This window comes from Mustela nigripes, chromosome 14 (assembly GCF_022355385.1).
Source record: "Mustela nigripes isolate SB6536 chromosome 14, MUSNIG.SB6536, whole genome shotgun sequence".
Classification (NCBI taxonomy): domain Eukaryota; kingdom Metazoa; phylum Chordata; class Mammalia; order Carnivora; family Mustelidae; genus Mustela; species Mustela nigripes.
This window is the reverse complement of record NC_081570.1, coordinates 50,623,272-50,637,191: the sequence shown is the minus strand read 5'-3', so window position 1 is coordinate 50,637,191 and position 13,920 is coordinate 50,623,272. Positions and strand designations below refer to the sequence as shown.

Here is a 13,920-nt window from a genome sequence, read left to right as displayed (position 1 = left end):
CGTGTACGACACCCAGCAGTTCGTGCGCCGGTCATTCACGATTGATGACTGAAATGTAAATGGTTTGAACTGATAAAAAGCACTGTGGGTGATGGGCGTGTGACGTGAAAGACCGTACTCCCGAGTGGGGCTAAAGCAATGGCTGTGGAGGAAGAAAGCAAAGGGAAAAAGTAATGACTTAAGGATGGTATGAGTTCAGTTACATCCATCCCCACTCTCGCTCTCCCACCTCTGCAATGAGAAAATCCCGCTAGAGATGTGCAAGACCTCACTGTACCCAGGATGCTGTTACCAAGACACGGTTCTGATGGTGGCTCGGGCAAACATTACCTTGTGTGAGCTTGTCTCCCCATCTATAAGATGGGGCTAGAAATGGCCCAACAGTTAGTTACTGTGCGTGTGAGGACGAAGTGAGAAATGTACGGGAGAGCACTTTGGAAATCTCTAAGGGTAATACCCTGACTGGCAACAACCCACTAGAGCTGAGTAGCAAAAGCCTCTTCACTTGGGAGGAGCCTGGAGCTGCCTGGAGCCTGGAGCTGCAGAGCGCTATACAGATCCGGCGTTTCCCAGTCTCTTTACAAAAACTTTTTCTCCCCAACTCTGTCCAAGGCCTTTTGAGCTTATCAAGGCTAAGACCCTCCCCCTCGGTTTCGCAATGCTGCCCCTTCCTACACACCAAAGCCCGCGCCGCGTCAGGAGTCTTTTTTTTTTTTTTTTCCCCCTAGCGAAGGCGGGGACTCGGACGGTGTTGGCAGCAAGCGACGCGAGCCGCGCCTGGCCAGTCCCGCATCGGCCGCGGTGGGTGTGCCCCGCAGGGTGTGCGCCCCGGGCCCAGGCCCAGGCCGCCGGCGAGAGGGCGCCCGAGGCTGTGCGCGCCCCGGGCGACCGGAGTGCGCCAGCCCGGGGGTGCGCGCCCCGGACAGGGACCGTGCACCCGGAGGCTGCGTGCGCCCCGAAGCCGGGGTGTGTGCCGGCCCCAGGCACTGCCGGCCGCCTCCCTCCCGACTTCTGCGGCGCGCCAAGGTAAGGCGCTCTGCGACCCCAGTCCTCACGGCGCACGGAGTGGGGCGTGCCAGCACCCTGCCCCAGGCGACCCGAGTCTGGGTCCCGGCGCTCCGCCACTCTTCTCCGCTCCCGCCGCCCGCCTCGCCCCCTCCCCGCGCCGCGTCCCCGTCTCCCCTTAAGACAGAGGCTGCGGCAGCCTGGGCCGACCAGGCGCCCCTGCCTGGGGTCGGCGACAGCGCGAGGAGGGGGTTGCGGGGGTTGCGGGGGCTGCGCGGGCTACCCAGGGGCGGGCGCCGCTCCCCTTCCGCCCCGACCCGCTCCCCGAGCCCGGGTGCTGGGGAGGGAGGAGACTGGTGGGGAGGGGGAGGCCGCGTTGTCCTTGCGGCTCCCGTGGTGCAGCCCCCGCCCAGCGCTTCCCAGCGGGGCGCTGCGGTCCGGGATGCAGATGGCGGGACTGGGCGCCCTGCACCGGCTCCCAGGACCAGCTGGAAGCGAGCTCTTGGTCTCCGATCTTTAGTAAAAGCTGCCCCCCTACCCCGTGTCTACCCTGATATCCCTCGGCTTCTGGCTGAACTTTCCAGAGCTCGCGTTGGGCCACGACCTTGGGTGGAGGCATGGCTGCCCTGGGGAGCCGCGTGCGCTGGCAGCCTAGGGCACTTTTCTTGAGCCTGCGTGCCACTTGGTGAGATTCCCACTTTCTCATCTCTCCCTTAAGGTCAAACCTTTGACCCCAAGTACTTTGTCCCTGCAGAGTGGCCAGTGACATAGCCTGGGAGTTGGAAAGTTGAGTCTCGTGGCCCCTACACGAGGTCTAATAAGCGCTTGTCCTGAGGCTCTGCCAGGGCTGTGAGAACTGGCGGTTTCAGTTCTCTAGAGACCTACAGTGCAGGTGGGAGGGCCAGGAAGAGGCGTTTTCCAGGAGAAAGAGGAGGAGATTGCCCCCTTCCTGAGGATGACCGCCTGAAGCCTGGGCAGTGCTATGGAACAAGTAGCATCAGGGGATGGTCAGAGGCAGCCAGTGACCAGCTTGAGGACTGGGGAGAAAGCATCTTGAATTAAACACAAAACCTGCCTGGGTAAAACCTAATGTGGGTTCTTTAGAAACTTTCAAGACATGACACAGAAGAACACAGAGCTACACTTAGAATGGCAGCAGAGTGCACTCTCATGTCCCTTTTCAAATCCAGTCCTCCTGCCCATGTCTCAAACTCCCAACTCGCTGGACCATAGTGTTCTGGGAAATGTGAAAGGAGATGAGGGATGGCTCAGGGTCCAAGGATGGCTCAGCTCAGGGGTGGCTCAGGGAACAAACACTTGCTCTCTGCAGGCACCAGACAAGATAGCGGGGTAGAAAAATGAAAACACGCACTGTCTGGCCTCATGGAGTGTGCAGTCCAGTGGCCAAGACGCACATGCATCAAATCACTCAAATAGAGAATTACAGGTAGTGCTGACTTCTTTCCAAAGGGAGGGATAAGCTACTATGAAAGTCTGTGTTAGGCATCGTAGTCGCTCTGTTGAAAGGCTGGTAGGAGCTAACCAGTTGAAGAGGGTGGAACGAGCCTTCTGGTCAGAAAGAACAGGACAAGAAAGGACTCTGAGGCAAGCAGCAGAGACCATTAGAAGGACTGAAAGACTGTATCACGTGATGACCAAGGGCCCAAATGGCATCCCATTGCCTGGGCCAATCAGTAGATCTGTAGTTTCCTTTCTCAGCCATGATAACGGGCAGTTGGAGTCTCCCCTCCCTGGGTGGGGTGGCTCATCTTAAGTCTTTAAAGCTAGAATGAACTCCACACCCTATAGTGTAAAAATTCTTTAGGATGGCTTACGTGGCATGTGGTTATCTGGGCCCCACTGACTTTCCAGCCCTGTTTCTGGTTCTCCCACTCCCCCATCTCCCAGCCACCGCAGTCCCCTCTCCATGAGCACCCTCTGTGTTTTACTCAGGGCTGCACTTCAGGCAGTTCCTGGAACACAGGCTGTCTTTGCACACGCTTTCCTTTGTCTAAGATACTCTTCTTCCTTAGGCACCCAGTAAATGTACAACCAGCTTTCAACATCAACATGTCAGTTAAAGTTTCCACCACCATCACCACCACCACCATCAGTGCCATGTTGGAAGGCCTTTCCTGACCAGAGTCCAGTGTTGCCTCTTCTCTGTTTCCAAAGCTCCCTGGACGTGTATCTGTCCAGGGAGCCTCAACTGCACTGAGCATCGCAGAAACATATTTCTTTGTCCTCTTGTCCTATGTGTGTCTCAAGTACCCAGCACAGAGAAGGAGACATTGAAGGTGCTTGATAAATGCTTATTGGATGAAAATGGTCTAGGCGGGTGTTTCTTAACTTTATTTTTAGGGAGGGGGAAGCATTACATCTATCTTGGAGATTGATAAAACTGTGGATACCGGGGCACCTGGGTGGCTCAGTCATCAAGCGTCTGCCTTTAGTTCAGGTCCTGATCCCAGGGTATTCAGATCTAGCCCTGCGTCTGGCTCCCTGCTCAGGGGGAAGGAAGACTGCTTCTCCCTTTCCCACTCCCCCGGTTTGTGTTCCCTCTCTCACTGTGTCTCTCTCTGTCAAATAATAAAATCTTAAAAAAAAAAAAAAAAAAAAAAAGCCCTGTGGATACCATACATTCTTCCAAGTGCATATAATCTAAAATATCTTGTATATAATACCACATGATTTACAGCCCTCCCGTCACCCACTGGCCCCATTTCCAGAACTTTGGACTTTAAGTTTACAGGAAGCAGAGGCCCAGGGAGGTGCGGTAACTGTGTAAGCACCTCCAGCTGGTTAACAGCATGCCGCACCGCCCCCCAAAACTCCCCCCAACACCTCCCAACCCCCAGCTCCTGACTCTGGGGCTCCTTCCAGCTCTCACTGCCTCTCCAAGCCAAGTAGCCTCCTTTCGTCCCCGGCACCTTGTGAAGGCCACTGCTCATGGCTGGAAGATGGATATTTTGGTTTTGCTTCAGTTCAGTAGCAGCCTAAGGTGTGACAGGGAGAAAAATCTTATTATGGGCAAAGTTGACAATTAGGAAGACAAATGGGCCGTCTCCCTGGCCTGTTTGCTGCCCCTCGCTGGCGATGTTATTACATCTGTTTTAGCTGCAGGAGGGTCACGTGCACTTCACAGTTAACTTCTGGGCCCTGCATTGAGTCGTGGGGGCCAGGCTTGGTAACACTTGGATCCGGGGGGCTCTTGGTCTTGTTATAGTCTTCTTCCCTATAGGGCAAGCTCTGGGAATGGATGGAGTGAATGGGCTTCTTGGTTCCCGCCTTTGGAACTCTGGCCTGCGTGCCTCTTGCTTTCTGCACCCAAACACCTACTCCAGGTTTTTGGGGCCAACCAGTAGGTTCTTATCCATGGATCAGGCTCTTCATTCAGTAATTCACTCACTCATTCCACACCACGCAGAGTCTCTGCTCTGTACCAGGCACTGTGCGGATGCCAGCTTGTAAGGACGGATCCCAGCATGGGAGGCAGGGATACAGGATGCTGCTCTGCGGGGGGCAAGGCAGAAGGAACTCATTCTAACTCAACCCAAACAAGCCTTCGGAGCCCGGAGAGGGAGGACAGTTAGGACTGACTTCTTCATGCTGACAATGTGCTCACTTTTTAAAACTCAGATCTTACGGAAGATCTCTGTCATCTCTGAGGAGGAACGAATGTTCTTAACTGTAAAATGGGTTTGATAGCCATCTTGTCCTGCCTATCTGTGGCAGCTGTGCAGATACAGTGATCGCATCTCAGACGGCAGATCTGCTCACTTCCGCGTGGGAAACGGGACCGGTACATTATAATAATAGGGTGCATGGGTGTCGAGCCCCGGCTGAGGTAGTCCTGTCAGTAATCCTCAAGATAGTGGCAGTCATAACCCCACATGTACACATGAGGAAGATGGGACGCAGAGCGGTTAAGTGACTTGCCCAAGGCGTCCATGAGAAACTGAGATCGGCAGAACTGTCTCGGCCAACCAACTATCTTGGCCAACCAACCAACTCACCCGGCCAACCACTTTGTGCTGCTCTTTAGTAGTTGGTGGGAGGAGGCGTGGGCTTGGGGGCTAGGGCACACCCCGCTAGGAGCCTAGATGTGCTGCCCACCTGCTGTGTGATTTACAGCTAGATCCCTAACCTCTCTGTGCCTCAGCACGCTAATCTCCCAGACCCAGAGTTTAGACTAAGACACGCCTTCTGTGAGCAGTTTCCAGTCTACACGGGTAATATTTCAGAGTAGGAGTAAAGGAAAGACGAGGGGCCCTCCTGCTAACAATAGGCCTGTCGCAGTTTCCTGGATAAAATAAATGCAGCCCCAGGATTTCAAGGAGATGGTTAATGTGATATGCAGGCAGTTATAGATTGGTGGTGTCTGAGAAGCTGGCTGAACGTTCCTCCTCCAAGGAAAAGAAGCATATTTTCAAAAGGAATGTCTCCCTGTCTCGTCTGGGCCCTGGGGCCTGGGCCCTGCCCCACACGCAGCTTTCTGGGGACACAGGTACTGTGTCCCATCTCCCCTCCCTCCATTATTTTTCCCCCCAAAGTAAGTAAAACTTATTGGCTGGACTTATTTATACTTTTAAGATGGCTGTGGCTTCCCCCACTCTGTGTGGAAGCATCCTTTGTGGTCTCCTTTGGTATGTAAGAATAGTCTGTGGTTCTGACGTCACGTGATGAGGGGGCACACAAACATGGCAGTGGGGAGAGTTGGCTCCATACGAAGATAAAAGGCAGCCTTTGGTGCCGTTTTCCCTCCATGACGTGGTTTTTGCCCAGAAGCCGGAGATGCCGGCTCTCTGGGAAATCGACTTTGATTTTCCTAGCGGGGTACCAGGCGGCAGCGCTGAGCGTTTCCAGGTGCTGCGCTCCTGGCCGTTCTCACCGTCCCACTCCCTTCTGCCTAGCCTGGCGCGGCCCTCCCGTCTACGGGCTTCAAAGACCAGGGAAATCAACTTGGGTGGTGGCTGAGTACAGCCTAGTGTGGTCGGGGTCTGCATCTATTAGGCACGATACCGAGTGTATGGGGAAGGAGGGACATTTTAACAGGCGTGTTGAAGTTTTGTAAGAGACTGTTTTCAGGTATGATTCGCATGATTTTAAATAAATAAATAATAAAGGCCATCCCCTCTCTGCTCCTCAAGGGAAGGGGGAGGAGGGGAAGACAGGGGCCGTGGCTTCACCATGTGCCAGCCCCGTGAGCCTGAGCAAATGCCCAGGGTTTACAGAACTTCATTCAGCTCTCTCATCTGTGAAATGCTACTGTTAGTGCCGACTTAAGGCTCTTCTGATACAGGAAACAGAGACTCCCTAAAGCTGATTCGAATGAAGACAGGGAGGAGTGGTAAAATGCAGCCATGACAGTTATCAACAGGCCTGAAAGGGTGGAGGCAGGCCTCAAGGCAGGGTGGAGGAGGTTCTGGGTTTGAGACCATCCCACCAGCGCAGCAGGTGCTATGGGCTCAAACTCTGCACCTGCCCGAGCCACCCCACTCAGCCTACTATCCCAGGAACCCCTCATTTGTCACTCAGTACTGGTGCTGGAGAGGATCCTGGTCATGTGAGCTCAGTTCTCTGGATGCAGAAGCTTGCTCTCTAGGCTATGTTGTGGCTGGTCTCTGGCCATCTTGGCCATGGGTTGCTGCCAGGGCAGGCGTCCTCCCCAGACCGGTCAGATGGGAGAGGAGCGCAGAGGAGGGTCAAGTGTACAGAACGAGACCTTTTGTGGCAGGAAGGGCTGTGTGGGTGGAGATACCTCGAGGAGGACATGAGCTGGACCTTCAGGATATGCCCAGTACAACACTGACTGAATTGTAAGGACCTAACAGCGATTCTTAACTTGGGGTTAACGGCCCCAAGCAACTCCCATGTAGAATTCAGTGTGTGAACATGGTTAGGAGAATAAAATAACATCTTTGTTTAGCATTTTCATTGACTATGAATGTAGGCAACAAACCATAGTGTATTTGCAGTATCTGGGAGGTTGTCACCAGTAGAAGTCACGAATCTTTTCATATCACATTTTAGCCACTGCAGATAACTTGAACTATGATTTATTCCCATTGCAGCTTTGAAATTACAGCCGTTATTATACTGGTGCTAACGCTTGTTATTTAATGCATTAATAAAGAAGGTATATTACTATATTACTATTCTTTTTTTTTTTAATTTTTGATAATTATATTTCAATGTAATTGGCTTTCTTTGTAGTCAAGCTACACATTTTATGTATTTGAAAATGTTCCAAGAAAGGATCCATTGGCTTCATTGGTCCACTCACGGGGTCTGTGGCATAAAAAGGGTTAAGACCCTCTGACGGGAAGTCAGGAAGCTATAGTTTCCACTTTCCCACCCTCCCCTCACCCTAATCTTTCATATACTCATCTGTCTCTGTCTAATTAGTGCAAGACATTCTTGAGCAGTAGTAAATTTCATTTAATAGTTTGGCAAATTTGCAAGAGCGCATAATTTGTAGTTTGGGTAGAAGGTTTTGACGTATATCCAGAGATTAATTTACAAATTATAGGCGCACACGGGCAACTGGTTAGGTGATTCCTATCAGCCCACAAACCCACCAGCCCATTGGTCGATTGCTTGGTCCATCCGTGCAGACCAGTCTGCTGAAACAGCACGCAATGGACAATTGTGTTCTTGAGAGGTTCAGGAGCTTGTGTAGTAGCTAAGACTAACTGATGAGCCACTCGAGCAAATGCAAGCTTGAATCCTAGGAAGGAGGAGGAGCACTAGGAGAAGAGGCTTTGAAGTGGGCCCTGAAATGGAGGGAATGCCCAGGAAGCAGACAGGAGGAAGGAGGGAATCAGTGAGGATGTGGGGGGGACTGGCCAGAGGTCGATTTTGAGGAGGAAACCTGGAGAGAGGGGAGCCCGCTGGAGCACGTTAGACTAGTGGTTGGTGATTTGCTATGGTTTACTGAATGTTTAACAGGTGCCAGATCCATGCCAAGCCCTTCAATACAGCACTGACTCAGTCTTTGCCAACTGCCCAATGTGGCGCGACTATTATTATTCCCGTTGTATTGGGTGAGTAAAATTAGGCTCAAAGACGTTAAATACTTGCTGTAGGGCACAGGGGGATTAAATGGTTGAGCCAGGAGCTCAGCCCCGATTTGGCTAATTCCAGAACCCGGTGCTCTTAAAAATCATCACACACGACCACAGAGGAGTCTGTTTGGGAAAAAAACCTTGGCTGCCATTTTGTTTCAGTAAGAAAGTGCTTACTACCCATCTCTGTCTTCCCCATCCTTCTCGCCAGTCCTTTTCCTGTTCTCACACATCCTCCCTTCCCCCTCTCCATCCACCCCTATTCCTCTCCCAGGCACACACGCTGCACTAGTGAGGGGGGGGGGGGATAAAAACAGAGAGTGAAAGCTGTAAGGCAAGTGGAACCGGGTTCTCACACCAGCTCTGCCACCTGGCTAAGACCATGCTGAGTCTGTTTCTATCTGTGAAGTGGAGGTAATGATGCCTCCTTCTTAAATTTGCATGCATTCTTTCTAGTGCTTCAGTGCTGTTTTGGATAGTTCTTTCCAGTTGGGTGTCTCCAGCCTCTGTTTACACTGGGTGATGGCGCCTATGTCCTAGGCTTTTCTAGAAGGCCTTCCCTGAACCCCTCAAACCTGGCCTATGGGCAGCAGGCATCACTCCTTGTAGGGTCACCTCTGGCCTCTGGGGAGAATTCATGAGCATTACTTGTGAGGCTGTCCCCTCTGGCTTTAAGCTCTCTGTCCCAGGGCTCAGTGCAGTATCTGGCCTGGAGTCCGGTTCAGGAGACCCTTGTTCAAAGCAAATGAACGGTGCCCTTTGATTCCCTTTGCAGGACCCTGCTTGGCCCCTGTTCTGGGTCCCATCACCTAGAGCTTATCTCTACGAAACCTCACTGGTTGCCCAGACCACCCCTCTTGTCTTACAGACACGGACCAGTGAGAGCAGGTGTTAAGATCTGGTGGCCCAGGGAGTGAGCTGGGGTGGGAATCTAGGCCTCTTGCACTCGCTTACCTCCCAGCTCTGACACTAACACGGAATGTGTTTCTCTGCCCCACTGTTAAGCAGGCTGATATTTTGGGGTGAGGGGACATGTGTGGAGGCCATCCATGGAGCAGCTGGTATTACATTCTCGTGCAGTTGCTTACTTGCCCCACTCCTGTAGCCTGCCTCAGGGCTGGCCTTCTCTGACTAGTCTTCTCTCACGTTCTACCCCCCCAAGTCCTCGGCTTTATCAGCTGCTGAATGGAGCCCTGTGTCAGCCAGGGCTGTGGGTGGCCGCCTTCGGGGGATGCCTGCTGGTGCCAAAAGACTCCTTTCCTGAGAAACCTGCCCACGGGCAGGACTGAGGCCCGAAATTCCTGGCATTCGAGTCATTCCTTTGGATGACTTTGTCTTCTCTAAAGAGCTGTCGTTAAAACGCTAACACGTTGCCCAAAGGGGAGCCTGGTAGCTTACCACCGTGGCCCAGTGTGGAAGAGGGCAATGCCCAGGGCTTTGGGAAAGTCACACCACCTGCTTGTCCCTCCATTTCTCATCTGTGAAATGGGGATAATGAGAGATTGCATTATAGGATTCCCCCAAGGAGGAAAGGACATAGTACACATACAGCGCTGGGCTCATAATAAATATTCAATGAAATTAGCTTTTTTCTTTCTTTCTAAGGCAGTAGATTATTTAGTCAGTTCTCTTGCTGAAGTCCTGGTTCTTATTAGTTTTTGTGTGTTTCTTTCTTTCTTTTTTTTTTTTTAAGTATTTTGTTTATTTTAGTACTGCGGTCTCCTTTGAAGATTTTTTTTTTCTCCTTTCTAATTATAAAATGGTTTTGAACTTTATTTTCTTGTCTGTAAACTAGGGCAAAAGATCCTGTCTTACTAGTTCATGGAGAACTTACTGAGGTGAAGTACCTGGGGAAGCCGGGCCCGCCAGGGGGTCAGTGAGAGCCTGGAATTCTGAGTTATCCCGGAGGTGGGGACTGCAAGCACCTGGGGGTTGGGACAAGGTTCGGGGTGGGTCACTGGGGAGGAGACAGAAGACAAAGAGGGAGGAGGAGGGGGAAGCAGGGGGAACCTTGCTCCTCCATCCCAGCTCTTTGAACGTGGAGTCTGGGTCAGAGGGGACCTGGGAATATTGTGCCTGCTCTGGAGGAGGATGGATCCTGCCATCTTTCCCCAGATCTCTGGCCTTCCAGGTCTGTTCTCAGAGGTTCTGAATCCCCTGGAGGGATGTCATCCTTGGCTTCCACCCTGGCTTCCCACCCTGGCTTGACTTTGTTGGAGTGGTGGTGAAGAGACCGGTTTTCCCTACCCCACCAATCTCCCAGTGGGTGTCAGTGGATGCTCCTTTGAGAGGGCAGTTGGGTTTTTGAGAACATCAACCCAGGCCAGATTCTCTGCAGTTTCCTCTGAGACAAAGATGGTTCTCTGTAGCCTGGGTCTGGGAGAGGGTCTAGGAGCAGGAGCATCCTGGCCCAGCGTCCTGGTCTGTGAATGAGGAAGGGTCCCGTGGAGGGGCAGTGTCAGAGGAGTTTTCTAGCAATCCCCAACAGAGAGCCTCGCTTCCAGAGTTCTCTGCAAGAGAGTCCTCCCTTCTTCATTGTCTGCCCTGGGCAGTGAGAGCTGGGGTCGGCCTTTCTCCTCACACCAGCCTCCTGTGAGCTTCTCCAGTGTGCCTTCCTGCCGTCCTCTGGGGAAGGCTCATCTTCACCACCATCCACCATAACTGAAGTTATCCTTCCAAAGCGGGGTCTAACTGATGCCGAAAATCACTCTCCTTAGGGCCGGAGACCAGGAGTAAAGAGCAGAGGTGAATACTGGTTCCTGGGACCTTGAAACCAAGCAGCAACCTGCCACTGTGGTGGGGAGGGAAGGGAAAGGGGATACAGCTGGAGCCTTCCTGTGCATCTGCTTTTGGCCTACAAAGGAGCCCGCATCCATTTCAGCCCAGAAGTGGGGCCTGGAGCCATGGAGTCCATCACACCTCACATTTGTTGATGGCCTGTGGGCTGTTACTGTCCCTTCTGCCCTCCTTCCCTCCCCCGCCCCCCCCCCCCCCCCCCCCGTCGTAATTCCTTCCTGCTATCCAGTAGATACCGACTGCCCACTTACCCTGGGCCAGGGGCTCTGCTAGGCAGGGAGCTTACAGCACAAGAGAGGAAACAACGACTCAGAGAGCCCGTTACACAGTCGGATGCGCACACCTGATGGATGGTCTTTCGGGGCGCTCTGGGAGCGCAGAAGTGTGGGGAGAGAGACCAGTCCTGACTGGTGTGTGAGAAGAGACGATGCCTGCGGGTAACACTGTCTTACGGATTGAGTAGAAGTTACCAGAAGGAGGAGAAAGGAGGAGGGTGCTACACAGCAGGAGCAGAGGGAGGTGCAGAAGGTGGTGTCGGAGATGGGCAGAGCGAGTGTATACGGAAAGTTCAGGGTGATCACTCACTCACTGTGTTTTGGTTTTCCCTCCTGTAAAATGAGGATAACAGTACCACAGTCCTAACCCACACACACACTCTCTCTCTCTCTCTCTCTCACACACACACACACACACACACACACACACACACACCCTTCCTTTTTACCAATTTATGACCTCGCAGCCAGACTTAAACATGCGGAAATAGAGGAAATGAGAGGCAGAATGTGAGGAATGCCAGAATCAGTGGGAATGCAATGGAGGCAAAGTAGCGTTTGGAAGAAAGCCTTGAAGGATGAGCAGTATTAGCTGAGATTAGTATTTAGGATTAGGAAGAGTTGGTACAATTTAAGCAGATCCTTGAAGGACAGGACAGACTCTGGCAGAAGAGACAGAAAAGGGCATCTAAAAGGTTGAGCCCAGACACAGAGGTGCTTAGGCACAGGGTGAGGTTGTGAGGGGCAGAGGAGCTGGGGACCAGCCTGGAAGGGTGGGCTGAGGTCACATCAGTGCTTAACTGGTGGGCTGGCGGGCAGCACCGGGTTTGCATGTGGGTTTTATTTATCCACAGTATTTAAAAAAAGAAAGAAGATTTAAGTCAACATTTTTAAAATCATATTTTACATAAATCCACATTCCTGTTTCTTTGGAAAAAGTCCGGTCTGGCAACACCAGCCCCGCCTTGAGTGAGCGGTGACATTGAGGAGATCACGGCTGTGCAGAGCTGCGGGCTGACACCCACTGGCCAACCAGCTTGCCCAGTCTCGCCACCACACAGCTCACTCTCAAACTCATACGGTGTGTTCAGAAAGCTCCTGCTGAAGCACTAATTCATGACAAGGGAAAGGAAAGAAAATTCTACACCATTAACGTTGTAATTCCTTCATCAGATGAGGGAATGAATTTTACTACCCGGAAACATTTTTTTAATTTATGGGGTAGCGGTTAGATGGGGGCAACGAAATGCTTGATGTGTGATGGCTGGGGAGGGAAAACCCTCAGAAATGAAGCATGGGCTGGGGGGGCGCCTGGGTGGCTCAGTGGATAAAGCCTCTGCCTTCGGCTCAGGTCATAATCTCAGAGTCCAGGGATTGAGGTCCCGCATTGGGCTCTCTGCTCAGCAGGGAGCTTGCTTCCTCCTCTCTCTCTGCCTGCCTCTCTGTCTACTTGTGATCTCTGTCTGTCAAATAAATAAACAAAATCTTAAAAAAAAAAATAAGTGAAGCATGGGAGCAGACACCCGAAAAGAGAGAGATGTTGGGGCCCTGCAGTGAGTCATTCTGACCACTTGATTCAACCACGGCATCTGGAGTCTTTGCTGGAAAGACCAATACACCTGTCCTTGGCAAATATATATTTTTTTAAAGATTTTATTTATTTATTTGACAGAGATCACAAGCAGGCAGAGAGGCAGGCAGAGAGAGAGAGGAGGAAGCAGGCCCCCCACTGAGCAGAGAGCCCGATGCGGGGCTCGATCCCAGGACTCTGAGATCATGACCTGAGCCAAAGGCAGCGGCCCAACCCACTGAGCCACCCAGGCGCCCCAAATATTTATTGCACTGTAGATGCTACCACCTTACTTTATTAACCTCTTAAGCTTAAAAAATTGGACTCTTGAAGGACAAGGTGAAAGGTGTGTGTGTTTTTTAATTGATAAAGAAACTCATGGGAAAGAGAACTTTTTCTTTTCTCATTTTTAAAAGAGATTTTATTTATTTATTTGACAGAGATCACAAGTAGGCAGAGAGGCAGAGAGAGAGAGGTGAGGGGTAGAAGTAGGCTCCCCGCTGAGTCCCCCAATGTAGGACTCGATCCCCGGACTCTGGGATCAGGACCTGAGCCGAAGACAGAGGCTTAACCCACTGAGCCAAACAGGTGCCCCACTTTTCCCATTTTTAAAATAATTTTTACTGTGTGTATGTGGGGGGGGGAGTCTTTGCAATTTGAAAGGTTCAATAAACCCTACTGGGAAATTTTTTATTAAAAATTATTTTAAAAATCATGCCAGTGAGTGCAAATGTTTAAAATAATATAGAAATATATGAAAGAGAAAACTGAACTGTTAAGAATTGGTGATTAAGGGGGTGCCTGGCTGGGTCAGTCAGTAGAGTATCTGACTCTTGATCTCAGGGTTGTGAGTTCAAGCCACGCTTTGGGAATGGAGCCCATTTAAAAAAGAAAAAAAAGGATGAGGTGCCTGGGTGGCTCAGTTGGTTAAGCATCTATCTTCGGTTCAAGTTACGACCCAAGGTGCTGGGATCAAGCCCCACATCCAGCTCCCTGCTCAGTGGGGAGCCTGCTTCTCCTTCTCCCTCTGTCTGCTGCTGCTCCCCCTGCTTGTGCTCTCTCTCTCTCTCTCTCTCTCAAGTCAATGAATAAAATCTTAAAAAAGAATAAAAAGAATTGGTGGTTAGGGTATGTGAGATCATTTAGAGAGTATTATTCTAGACGTGGCACTGTGTGTTTATGAGATGTAACCAGATCTAGGTATCTG

At 51.5% G+C, this 13,920-nt stretch overlaps 1 protein-coding gene across 2 annotated transcripts in view; it reads left to right on the top strand.

Annotated features, from left to right (window-relative positions):
- Nucleotides 1-738: 738 nt before the first annotated feature.
- The window catches only part of KANK4 (KN motif and ankyrin repeat domains 4), a 67,906-nt gene continuing 54,724 nt past the window's right edge, over nucleotides 739-13,920 (top strand). For both annotated transcript variants that reach the window (XM_059374944.1, XM_059374945.1), the window contains exon 1: nucleotides 739-1,026. The gene's annotated coding sequence lies outside the window, so the exon portion shown is untranslated. The remainder of the gene's footprint in view (nucleotides 1,027-13,920) is intronic.